We start from the raw sequence: 13933 nt of genomic DNA on the forward strand, positions 1-13933 counted from the left end.
AGATGTCCAAAGTTATTATTTGTAAGGAAAACAACAATGAAGGCAATGCGGTTGCCAGCCAGAAAATGTGCCAGGGGGAGAAGTTTGTACAGGTCCTGTTCTGACTAGTCCAGTGCAAATTTCTTCATACTTGAGCTGGGGAAGCACTGGGGAATTGATTGGGCTCTTGTCGACCAGCTCAGTAAAGCCTCAAACATAAATAGTCCGCAACAGTGAAATGGGCTACTTCTTATGTGAATTAATGAGGAGGTGGAACACACCTCAATTCAAACTGTAGGAAATTGTTTTAAATTGACATGTTAAAATATAGACTATAGATAATTAGCAGACATCACACCTTGATTTGAGGGAAGCTCGGGTTAACCGCCCTGTTGCGTAACAATCACATTTTGGAACAGTGAGTGGATTCGGTCATCACCCGCATGACAAAACTCACGCTGGAGCAACAGTTAGAGCTATTTGGAACTCACACAAGAAAATATTAAGAATTCAGAGTTAATACCAAAACTTAACCTTCGAACGATACAGAATTAATCAAACACCCTGGAATTTGACGTTTGGAACAACTTCACAATTTGACGCTTGAGAAACATGGATGATGTGAGAGCTTATTGGTTTATACTGTTTATGTTATTACAAAATACAGAATGTGTGAGAATGGTTGATTTGTATTACTTCGTTTTTTCCTCTCTCTCTTCATTATTTTCACTTCCTGTACACACATCTAAGAACACCCAGAAGTGAGGAATTGACCTTCCATTCAATTGTTGCAGACTGTTGAGGATGTCACAGGCTGTCACAGGCTGAGATAAATATAGAGATATAAATAGAGAGAGAGAGATAAATGAAGAGTGAGAGGTAAATAAAGAGAGAGCAAGAAAGAGGGAGATATAAAGAAAGAAATAAAGAGAGAGAGAAGTAAAGAGAGAAATGGAGAGAGAGAAGCAAAGAGAGAAATGAAGAGAAAGAGAAGTAAAGAGAGAGAGAGATAAATAGAGAGAGAGAGAGAGAAATAGAGGGAGAGAGAAGTAGACAGGAAAATAAAGAGAGAGAAATAGAGAGAGAAGTAAAAAGAGAAATTAAGAGAGAGAAGTAAAAAGAGAAATTAAGAGAGAGAGAGATAGAGAAATAAAGAGAAAGAGAGATAAATAAAGAGAGAGAGAGATAAATAACCAGACCACTGCACCACCAAGGAGCCCCAGACCCATTCAACACCACACCAGACCACTTCCATCGGCTTAGCCGGACCGGGCCCAGCCTACTACCCCGCACCAGAGCACCACCCCTACCAGACCAGAGAGGAAGCCCTATGGCCCAGAATTGGCCCTCCTCCACTCCACAGGGCCCAACAGCAGGACCAGCGCAGCTACGCAGAGGTCGTCAGAGGACAGGAGAACCCTGTAGGATTGAGTGAGATTAAACAGCTCCTCCAATACATCTGCACTAAACTGCACTAAACACACACACACACACACACCTATTGTACTAGAATTTAATTGTTCAATGAATAGGAATAGTTAGATACATAACAGAAAAAATGTTAGCTGTTATCCTGTTTATCTCACTCTTAACAACTTATTCGTTTGTAGTTACTGTATTGCTGAGTGCTTTCTTTTTGCAACATGAAATCACTATCAGTTAGCATGTGGAACATTCAGGGCCTAAACTCATCAACCTTTGGACTGACAACAAAAATCTTAAAGATGTTGACGTTGTAACGGCTTTCTTCCTCCTCCTCCTCTGAGGAGGAGAAGTGAACAGGATTGGAGGACCAAAGTGCAGCGTGGTTAGTGTTCATCTTTTTAATAAGAAACTGAACACTTTAAAAATACAAAACAACAAAGTGACAACCGAAACAGTTCTATCTGGTGCAGACACACAAAGACTGAAAATATCCACCCACAAAACACAAAGGAAAACAGGCTACCTAAATATGGTTCTCAATCAGGGACAATGATAGACAGCTGCCTCTGATTGAGAACCATATCAGGCCAAACACAGAAATAGAAAATATAGAAAAACTAACATAGACTGCCCACCCCAACTCACACCCTGACCATACTAAATAAAGACAAACCAAAGGAATAACGGTCAGAATGTGACAGACGTCATCATTCTGCAGGAGACATGGTGTAAGGCTCACTGTCCCACAGGCTACAGAGAGGTAATTGAGTTGTCACAAAAACACAGCTCTGTCAATGGAGGCAGAGACTCTGGAGGATTGATCATTTGCTACAAATCCGAACTACAACATCTAATTGATCCCCTCAAAATAGTCAAATATCACATTTGGTTAAAACTGAAAAAATAACTTGTACTGACAGAAAAATATGTGTTCCTTTGCGCAATATACATCCCCCCTCAGAATCCCCATATTACTCAGAGGAGATCTTCCCCACCCTTGAGGAAGAGATGTGCCATTTCCAGGCCCAGGGAAATGTGCTCATCTGCGGGGACACAAATGCGCGCACAGGAACACTACCTGATCTAGCGAGCACACGAGGGGACAGCTTTATTACAGGCCATAGTGTCTCTAACTGTCTTAATCTCCCCCATAGAAACAACAGTGACGGCACCGTCAACAAAAACGGAAGGGATCTTTTGCAGCTCTGTAGAAGCCTGGGTCTGTACTTTGTCAATGGTAGGTTATGGGGGGGACTCACCTACTGCTCACCTCTTGGCCACAGTACAGTAGACTACATGATCACAGACGTTGACCCTTTCTCTCTCAGCTCATTCACTGTCAAGCCACTAACACCTCTGTCTGACCACAGCCAAATTACGTTGTTCCTCAAAAGAATAGACATGGAAACCACCACACATTCACAGCCCAGTAAGCTGTACAACATCAGAAATTCATACAGATGGGCCCAAAACAGCACAGAAGAATACCAGAAAGCAACCTGGAACCAAAATATCCAAACACTCTTAGAGAGAGAGAAAAAAAAGAGAAAGAGAAAGAGAGATAAATAAAGAGAAAGAGAGATAAATAAATAAAGAAAATTGTATTTATTTTATTTTATTTAACCTTTATTTAACTAGGCAAGTCAGTTAAGAACAAATTCTTATTTATAATGTGGGGACAGGGGCTGGGATTAAACAATATAGGACAAAACACACATCACGACAAGAGAGACAACACTGCATAAAGAGAGACCAAAGACAACAACACAGAAAGGTAGCAACACATGACAACACAGCATGGTAGCAACACATGACAACACAGCAAGGCAGCAACACATGACAACACAGCAAGGTAGCAAAACACATGACAACACAGCATGGTAGCAACACATGACAACACAGCAAGGCAGCAACACATGACAACACAGCAAGGCAGCAACACATGACAACACAGCAAGGTAGCAACACAGCATGACAACACAGCAAGGCAGCAACACATGACAACACAGCAAGGCAGCAACACATGACAACAAGGCAGCAGACAACACAGCAAGGCAGCAACACATGACAACACAGCAAGGCAGACAACACATGACAACACAGCAAGGTAGCAACGCATGACAACACAGCATGACAACACAGCAAGGCAGCAACACATGACAACACAGCAAGGCAGCAACACATGACAACACAGCAAGGCAGCAACACATGACAACACAGCAAGGCAGCAACACATGACAACACAGCAAGGTAGCAACACATGACAACACAGCAAGGCAGCAACACATGACAACACAGCAAGGCAGCAACACATGACAACACAGCAAGGCAGCAACACATGACAACACAGCAAGGTAGCAACGCATGACAACACAGCAAGGCAGCAACACATGACAACACAGCAAGGCAGCAACACATGACAACACAGCAAGGCAGCAACACATGACAACACAGCAAGGCAGCAACACATGACAACACAGCAAGGCAGCAACACATGACAACACAGCAAGGTAGCAACGCATGACAACACAGCAAGGCAGCAACACATGACAACACAGCAAGGCAGCAACACATGACAACACAGCAAGGCAGCAACACATGACAACACAGCAAGGCAGCAACACATGACAACACAGCAAGGCAGCAACACATGACAACACAGCAAGGCAGCAACACATGACAACACAGCAAGGCAGCAACACATGACAACACAGAATGGTAGCAAAACAAAACATGACAATAACATGGTAGCAACACAACATGGCAGCAGCATAACATGGTAGCAGCACAAATCATGGTACAAATAATATTGGACACAGACAACAGCACAAAGGGCAAGAAGGTAGAGACAACAATACATCACGCAAAGCAGCCACAACTGTCAGTAAGAGTGTCCATGAGTCTTTGAATGAAGAGATGGAGATAAAACAGTCCAGTTTGAGTGTTTGTTGCAGGCCGTTCCAGTCGCTAGCTACAGCAAACTGAAAAGAGGAGAGACCGAGGGATGTGTGTTCTTCTGGGACCTTTAACAGAATGTGACTGGAAGAATGGTTGTTGTATGTGGAGGATGAGGGGTGCAGTAGATATCTCAGATAGGGGGGAGTGAGGTCCAAGAGGGTTTTGTAAATAAGCATCAACCAGTGGGTCTTGCGAAGGGTATACAGCGATGACCAGTTTACAGAAGAGTACAGAGTGCAGTGATGTGTCCTACAAGGAGCATTTGTGGCAAATCTGATGGCCGAATGGTAAAGAACATCTAGCCGCTCGAGAGCACCCTTAACTTCTGATCTATAAATTACGTCTCCGTAATCTAGCATGGGTAGGATGGTCATCTGAATCAGGGTTAGATTGGCAGCTGGGGTGAAAGAGGAGTGATTACGATAGAGGAAACCAAGTATAGATTTAACTTTAGCCTGCAGCTTTGATGTGTGTTGAGAGAAGGACAGTGTACCTTCTAGCCATACTCCCAAGTACTTGTGTGAGATGACTACCTCAAGCTCTAAAACCTCAGAGGTAGTAATCACACCGGTGGGAGAGGGGCATTCTCCTTACCAAATCAAATCAAATTGTATTTGTCACATGTGCCGAATACAACAGGTGAAATGCTTACTTGCAAGCCCTTAACCAACAATGCAGTTTTAAGAAAATACCCCCAAAAAAGTAAGAGATCAAAATAACAAATAACAAGTAATGACCTTTGTTTTGGAGGTGTTCAGAACCAGGTTAAGGGCAGAGAAAGCTTGTTAAACACTAAGAAAGCTTTGTTGTAGAGCGTTTAACACAACATCCGGGGAGGGGCCAGTTGAGTATAAGACTGTATCATCTGCATATCAATGTTGTTGATGTAAATTGAGAAAAGCATATTTAATATAGAACAAGAGAACTAAAGAGCAAGAGAGAGAGAGAGAGAGAAATGAAGAGAAAGAATGTATAGAATGTGTGTGGAGGTTTGTGCAATAGCCGGATAGATGTTTTGGAGAGTAAGGTGCAGAGGGCACTCTCTTCCCCCTACAGAGATCTCTCCTGTGGGGTAGACAGTGATCGCATGTGTGATAGCATGTCCCCTTCCTTCCAGAACCATCCAACAATCCCCAATTCTCCAACTCCTGTTGGCCATTTGACGCCCCTGCTCAGACACACAGATACGAAACACATAAAATGCGCACACGCGCGCGCACACACACACACACACACACACACACACACACACACACACACACACACACACACACACACACACACACACACACACACACACACACACACACACACACACACACACACACACACACACACACACACACACACACACGATGACAAGTCCTGAGACAGCCCCTGTGTCTACCCCCATACTTAAATGAACAGCGATTTAGGACGGTTCATCACTCTACTCAGAAGGCATGTAGGTTTGTGTGTAGGCTCCACCTTAGGTGCTTAGACGCCAGCTTGGACTCTTGAGTGAATTGGTTGCTTGGCAAAACTCAGCTACAGCATTCAAAGCCTTTGTCTCCTACTCACAGCGCACACAAATCAGCTTAGGCAATATTGAAAATGTCTGATTGTCGTTAATTCCTGAGATATTGCTTTGGTTTATTAAAAAAAGCAAAAGAAAAGAAACAACAAATACAATCTAGTTTCCACATTGCTCCCTTTGCGTTCTGGTGGCTCCCACTCGCTCTGAACAAACACATTAAATGTGAACTTTGATTTGCCTGGCGTATTCCTAGACGAGCATCAGGGAAGTCACGTTTGGTATCGAGTTCCGGCATCATTAGGGTGATCAGTTTAATATGACCCGAATCTGTGTCATGAATCCATTTAGAATTTAGAGCCATTTAGAGTCAAGACGGAAGAGGGGAACAAACTTTTTTTTATGCATTTTTCCCTAACTGTGTGCTGGTATTCCCATCCAAAAGGGGTGGTGGTTTACAGTGGTCTGGTTTCGGCTGCATGGGCTTTCCACAACAGTAATGTTGGGCCGTGGACTGTTTTGCAGTCAGCTAGCATTACTCCTGACACAATAAGCTGCAACAATGACGCAACAAAAGAGTTTAAAAGGACTGTTCCTTCAGTAGGAACTCCACCTCAAATAGGTTTTCAGATAAACCAAGATCTATGTTATTATGCTTGATATTTTTCTAATTAATGTGGTGTGTGAGGAGTTCAAATATTTGGATGTAGCAGTGTTCTATCAAGTCATATATTTATGATATGATGTTGAATTATTTATGACGAGATTGATCTTATTGAATCAAAATATTACTAAATGGAGTTCTCTTTCTTAAAATTAAGAAAACATAACGATATTATTGGTCAATAATATATAAGTTTATTTGTTTATCATACATTTCACACAAACCTCGAACCGTGGCCATGTGTTTTCCTCTCTCCTCTCCTCTCCTCTCCTCTCCTCTCCTCTCCTCTCCTCCTTCCCCCTCCCCCAGTGAAGGCCAGTTCAAACGAGATATGTGGACACACCCGATATTGTCTGCCACTAATCCTGTCTTGGCAGAGAGCCTAAACCAACACCTCCAAGTTGGCTCCAGGGCATGCTGCCCCCTAGCTGCCCAGAGACAAGGGGACCAGGCTGGGAAGGGGTAGAGGGGGCCTGGGCATGATGGCTCTGCTACAGACACAATGCTGGCAGTCAGACAACAGACACTGACCAAGACAAATCTATCCTACACACACAAACACACGCACACACGCACACACACACACACACACACACACACACACACACACACACACACACACACACACACACACACACACACACACACACACACACACACACACACACACACACACACACACACACACACACACACATACACACTATAACTCTAAAGTTGATTATAGGTCCTGAAAAACAGTTTCAAGTATAAAACAACAGGTCGTTCTAATTCTGGATTTTGATTGGTTAATATCTAATTCCAGCCACTGTCTATTCCACAAGTTACCACAGGCTAAATCTATGATGTTGAAATGCCCATTTACTCTATTCTGTCTGACTACACAATCCACTGTCTCAACAGCCCAGGCAGGAAAGTAATACACTTGATCTCCACTATAAAAAGCATCCAATATATCTCCAATTTATTTTAGACCAGCAATCGGTTTTCAACAGTGGAGATTTGTATTTACCCTGCTTCTCCGACATTTGCAACATCGTTTCAATAATGAAATTAGATCTCCAGCTATCCCATATTAATTTAATGAACGTGTCGGTTCGGGCGAGATGGGGAGGCAGCTTTTCTCAGCCTGTACAAAACATGAATCAGCATAGTTTTATGGCTATATACAATGAAATGCCAATAGAAAAACACAAAATGCAGATAGTTTGCTGTCATACCAGCTGCAGTTTGAAGTGATTGTGTTAGCTGTGTAGTTGGCTAGCTCCTCTGAACAATGTCTTGGAGAGAGAGCACATTTTCTATGCCAGATGAAATCACACAATCATTAGCTCATTGTTATGGACAAAACAAATCACTAAAAAACAGCTTAAACAAATGCAAATGCACCTACTTTGCTGTAGTTCTGGCTGCACTGTTTGACGTGACTGTGTTAGCCAAAGTTGGCTAGCTAGCAAGCAAGGGATAATGATTTTGCCAGCCATCAAAGCAACGGAAAATTTTGAACGAACGTCTGGGTCGTGTACATAAATTTAGGACAAATAGACTTAACGACTGGGACGCATCTCTGGCAAACAAACTGTTGTGTGTAAGGACTATATCTCGTGAAAGGATAAAATAGTATGAATACAATTCATCAAAGTAAAGTTTTGAATGAAAATATGTCAATATTTATTTTAACATTTTGGTAACCTGTTGTACAAAAGTGCTATTGCCCTTGAAGCCGGTGTTTGAAGGATATATTGGCACAGTTTGCCAGGCCGTTACTTCTTCTTGGGCCTAACAACACCCTTGCCAATACAGTGGCTTGCGAAAGTATCCCCCCTTGGTATTTTTCCTATTTCATTGCGTTACAACCTGGAATTAAAATATATTTTTGGGGGGATTTGTATAATTTGATTTACACAACATGCCTACCACTTTGAAGATGCAAAATATTTTTTTCTTGTGAAACAAACAAGAAATTAGACAAAAAAAGAAAACTTGAGCGTGCATAAATATTCACTCCCCCCAAAGTCAACACTTTGTAGATCCACCTTGTGCAGCAATTACAGCTGCAAGTCTCTTGGGGTATGTCTCTATAAGCTTGGCACATCTAGCCACTGGGATTTTTGCCCATTCTTCAAGGCAAAACTGCTCCAGCTCCTTCAAGTTGAATGGGTTCTGCTTTTTTACAGCGATCTCTAAGTCATAACACAGATTCTCAATTGGATTATAATATAATAATATATGCCATTTAGCAGACGCTTTTATCCAAAGCGACTTAGAGTCATGTGTGCATACATTCTACGTATGGGTGGTCCCGGGAATCGAACCCACTACCCTGGCGTTACAAGCACCAAGCTCTACCAACTGAGCTACAGAAGGACCACTTGAGGTTTGGGCTTTGACTAGGCCATTCCAAGACATTTAAATGTTTCCTCTTAAACCATTTGAGTGTTGCTTTAGCAGTATGCTTAGGGTCATTGTCCTGCTGGAAGGTGAACCTCCGTCCCAGTCTCAAAACTCTGGAAGAATGAAACAGGTTTCCCTCAAGAATTACTCTGTATTTAGCGCCATTTTTCTTTCTTTAAGCAATAGCTTTTTTTCTGGCCACTCTTCCATAAAGCCCAGCTCTGTGGAGTGTACGGCTTAAAGTAGTCCTATGGACAGATACTCCAATCTCCACTGTGGAGCTTCAGGGTTATCTTTAGTCTCTTTGTTGCCTCTCTGATGAATGGCCTCCATGCCTGGTCCATGAGTTTTGGTGTGCAGCCCTCTCTTTGCAGGTTAGTTGTGGTGCCTTATTCTTTACATTTTTTTATAATGGTTTTAACGGTGCTCTGTGGGATGTTGCAGACTTCCGAGCCTTTCAGAACAGGTGTACATGTACTAAGATCATGTGACACTTAGATTGCACACAGGGGAACTTTATTAAACTAATTAAAGGTATTTGGTTGCACCAGATCTGATTTAGGGGATTCATAGCAAAAGGGGTGAATACATATGCACCTACCACTGTCCCATTCATTTGTTTATTTTATTATTTGAAACAAGTCATTGTAACGTCTCTCTCCTCTGACGAAGAGGTAGAACAAGGATCGGACCAAAATGCAGCGTGATGATGAGTCATGATATTTTAATGAAGGAAAAACCATACATACAGAAACTACAAAAATAACGAAATGAAATAACAAAAACCGAAACAGCCCTATCTGGTGCAAACACAAAGACAGGCACAATCACCCACGAAACACTCACATAATTTGGCTGCCTAAATATGGTTCCCAATCAGAGACAACGATAATCACCTGACTCTGATTGAGAACCGCCTCAGGCAGCCATAGACTACTTAGACACCCCACAAAACCCCAAGACAAAAACACACCACAATAACCCATGTCACACCCTGGCCTGACCAAATAAATAAAGAAAACACAAAATACTAAGACCAAGGCGTGACAGTCATTTTTTAAATTTCACTATTTTGTGTATGTCCATTACATGAAATCCAAATAAAAATCTATTTAAATTACAGGTTGTAATGCAACAAAATAGGAAAAATGCAGAGGAGATGAATACTTTTGCAAAGCACTGTATATCCTCCAAACACCTGCTTTGAGGGCATTATCACTTAAATAAGCCCACTCCAATAAACCCACTCTCTGCTTATGCCAGGTTAGCCATTTGCAGACTGGTAGACGTGGCATTGGCCCAAACTATTGTTAGACCAGATTGGGACCCTGGCTACTGACTGGTCTGTTTACACACAGCCGACTTAGTGAGCAATCAAACGTGCTTGATCCTTTCTGGCTGCAGCTTTCCACTCCTCTGATGGCAGAATCTTTAACAATGATTTGTGGTCCGATCGCCAGCGTCTGGAAAGAGGCCCATGTACTTCTCCTTCACGAAGGTGGTGACCTGTGTAACCTAAACAATTATTGTCCTATTAACAAAATTCTAGATTTCTTGGTAAGTACTCAATGTAAACTAAGATGTACATCAGTCCGGTTTCAGACTAGGTCTTTTGTTTTAAATCCTGCTCTTCATTGTTTGGATAAGAAGAAACACTGTGCGGCCCTTTTATTGACCTGTCTAAAGCCTTCGACACTGTGGATCACTAGTTACTTATTCAGAGGCTTTCATCAATTGGCTTGGACCAGGCTGCATGTAGCTGGTTTGAAAATTATTTAAAGAACAGAACACAGTGTGTATTTACTGATGGTGTTAAATCAGGTTTTCTGGAGATAAATTGTGTCCCACGGGGATCATTTCTTGGTCTGGTTCTTTTCACTATTTACATGAACAATATTGATTTATCTATAAAAACCTTTACCTGTATGCAGATGAAACTGAATATGCTATTGCCCCCACAGCTGACCAGGTTCTGTCAGAGCTGCAGAAAGCCTTTATTGAACTGAAATTGCTACTTAATGCAGGTAAACCAAGTATGTGTTATTTTCCAAATCACCTAAAAATGTATCTGATGATTTATGCATACGTACTTTGGATGCTGACCTCATTGATCGTGTCCCTGCTTATAATTATCTAGACAACTGGATTGACGAAAAGGTTTCTTTCAAAAACCATGTTGTTGAGGCAGTTTAGAAATCAAGTCTTCTTCTATAGGAACATGGCCTATCCTTTGTTAAATAGCAGAAAACAAATAATTCAGTCAACATTCATTCTGGTTATTCACTATGGTGAAATCTATATGAATGCAGCTGCCATTGAATTGAAGCCATTGGAAGCAGTTTATCATAATGCATTGCGCTTTATTACGACCGAAAGGTTCAGCGCACATTTTGGAAATGTTGGTCAGTTGATGCATTGCACTCTTTTTATTTGTATTTAACCAGGTAGGCAAGTTGAGAACTAGATATCATCTACAACTGCGACCTGGCCAAGATAAAGCAAAGCAGTTCGACACATACAACAACACAGAATTACAAATGTAATAAACAAACATACAATCAATAATACAGTAGGGAAATCTATACACAACATGTGCAAATGAGGTAGGATGAGGGAGGTAAGGCAATAAATAGGCCATGGTGGCAAAGTAATTACAATATAGCAATTAAACATTGGAATGGTAGGATGTGCAGAGGATGAATGTGCAAGTTGAGATACTGGGGTGCAAAGGAGCAAGATAAATAAATAAATACAGTATGGGGATGATGTAGTTGGATAGGCTATTTACAGATGAGCTATGTACAGGTGCAGTGATCTGTGAGCTGCTCTGACAGCCGGTGCTTAAAGCTAGTGAGGGAGGTAAGAGTCTCCAGCTTCAGAGATTTGATCTACAAATCCCTCTTGTATAAATGTCCACCAAATCTTACCTCATTGTTAACCTTCAGACCAGTGGAGGCTGCATCGGGGAGGATGGCTCATAATAATGTCTCGAACGGAGATAATGGAATGGCGTGAAACAGATAAATAAACGTCTGTTTAATAATCTGTTCATTCTGCTACAGCCATTACCACGAGCCCGTCCTCCCCAGTTATTAAGGTGCCACCAAACTCCTGTGCTTCAGACGTACATCACGTCAATCTCCACCGTGTTAGGAAAATCTGCTTCTTTTTTTTTTTTTTTTTTTTTTGCCTCTCATGTGGAATGATCTCCAAAAGTCCTTAAAGTTGGTGGAGTTGGTGCCTCCAGGGCAGTTCAGGTGTAATTTAGAGGGCCGTTTTACTGAAGAATGTATTTGTTTCGTATGATTCTGTTTAGCATTTTGTGTTCTGTGTTTCTTTCTTTTCATATCTAGTGTAATTGTTATATATTGACGTGTTCGTGCAGGTCTCGTCTGCGAAAGACACTGTGGTCTCAGCAAGACCACAGCAAGACCCTGCTTAAATAAAGGTTCAATAAAACACACACACACACACATTATTACAACAATGCAGTGCCCCTGTGCTAATACTCTAATATTGTGTTTTTCTGCCTCCAGCAGCCACTGTGCCCGAGGTAAGCACTAGCGGAAGCAGAAAGAGGGTCTTGAAGATGGTACAGTTGGAGACACACACACACACACTGTTAGAGCACATTGGCGGACGTGACCTCTATGTGTAGTAGACCTATAGTAACATTTTTGGTATGTCACTTCTTGCCACTGAGGGGCAGTAATACATCAGGTGATGGGTCAGGTCTTGGGTTTGGTTATGTATAATAAATTATAAATCAATCTTAATGTGACTTTGATTTAAAATAATAATTGTCTGTGTCCATCTCGGATTCAGATAATTCTGATGCGCCGTTCAAATCCATGGCCAGCTGTGTTTATTGTTGGTCACATGTATTCTCTTGCCTGTGTTCTGTTCTAGGTTGATAGCCTTGACTATTTTCGCCCTGTTGTCAGTTACGACAAGTAAGATCTTCTCCTCTGCTTGTCCCATGCATCCAATGTGCAGTCAATTACCTCTCTGGTGTGTGGATGCAAAATTTGATAGAGGTTGTGCAACACATGTTGTGCCTTGTTGGAGGAGGGGCGATAGAAGCAGGCAGATATGCCCATAAACGAAGCAGCCAGTCCTTTTTTGCTCCATCCGTCTACACACAGGGTTAATTTTATGCCTCCTTCAGAACTTACATTTCTGGGTTGTTGTATCCATTTGTAAAGCAATCAACCCGTTTACTCTAACAGCGCCAGGAGTTTTCAATTCGGGATCAAATGTTTGGTTGAATTTCTTGTGGATTTGCCAGTCTGGATGAGTAAATGAATCAGTGCTTCGTCTCTTTTTAAAAAAATGAAATCAGGTTGCCATGTTTCTGCTCTTTCATGCAAACGGGTAAAGTTGGTTGTCCTAAACGTTGCCGTTGACGTGCACCTACTAATAGCTAGTGGCTGTCTCACCTTGTCTTTATCCTGAAATGGTGGGCGCTGTTCCGATGACCTTTGAGGTCAGTTGGGTTTTCCCTTTTATCTCTGTTTCCCATCAGCTGCTGACACTACAAAACATGTGCTTTTGTTATGCAGTCAAACATAGTTTCAGTATAGTATTAGCTTATCAAATCTTTTTTGATAATTATTATGTTTCAGTTTACTTTAAAAACATTTTTTTTTTTAAAGTTTTTATCATTTTTTAGGTTTTAGTTTACTATAATAGCCTTGGTCAGAGCAGACTGTGTGTGTTTGTGTGTGTGTTTTACAATTGCATGATTTCTTATTTAAAAGAGGGATTGCAGTTGAAAAGGGAAAATATGCAAAAAAACTGGGGGTCTTAAGTTAAGGCAAAGCAGCATGACACTGTACCAGACTAACGCTTTGGTATCCTGGTAAAAATATGCCAGAAGCATGTGGAATCACAGTTGCACCATAGACTTCATTACCCATAGTCCTCCCTTACCCCACTACCCTAATAATCTCCGTCATATGGGCATTGGGGATGTTTGGCCAAATCATCAAACCATGCCA

General features: G+C 41.7%; 1 long non-coding RNA gene across 3 annotated transcripts; it reads left to right on the forward strand.

Annotated features, from left to right (window-relative positions):
- The first annotated feature begins 3537 nt into the window (after positions 1-3537).
- Positions 3538-4114, forward strand: LOC127931273 (uncharacterized). 3 transcript variants are annotated; one of them, XR_008140588.1, is made up of 3 exons: positions 3538-3654; positions 3785-3914; positions 3993-4114. It is a non-coding gene; the product is annotated as an uncharacterized LOC127931273 (long non-coding RNA). The 3 variants fall into 3 exon arrangements; XR_008140587.1 differs by having other exon boundaries at positions 3967-4101; XR_008140586.1 differs by having other exon boundaries at positions 3539-3654; positions 3811-3914; positions 3967-4114.
- Positions 4115-13933: the final 9819 nt, after the last annotated feature.

This window comes from Oncorhynchus keta, chromosome 7, assembly GCF_023373465.1.
Source record: "Oncorhynchus keta strain PuntledgeMale-10-30-2019 chromosome 7, Oket_V2, whole genome shotgun sequence".
Lineage (NCBI taxonomy): Eukaryota > Metazoa > Chordata > Actinopteri > Salmoniformes > Salmonidae > Oncorhynchus > Oncorhynchus keta.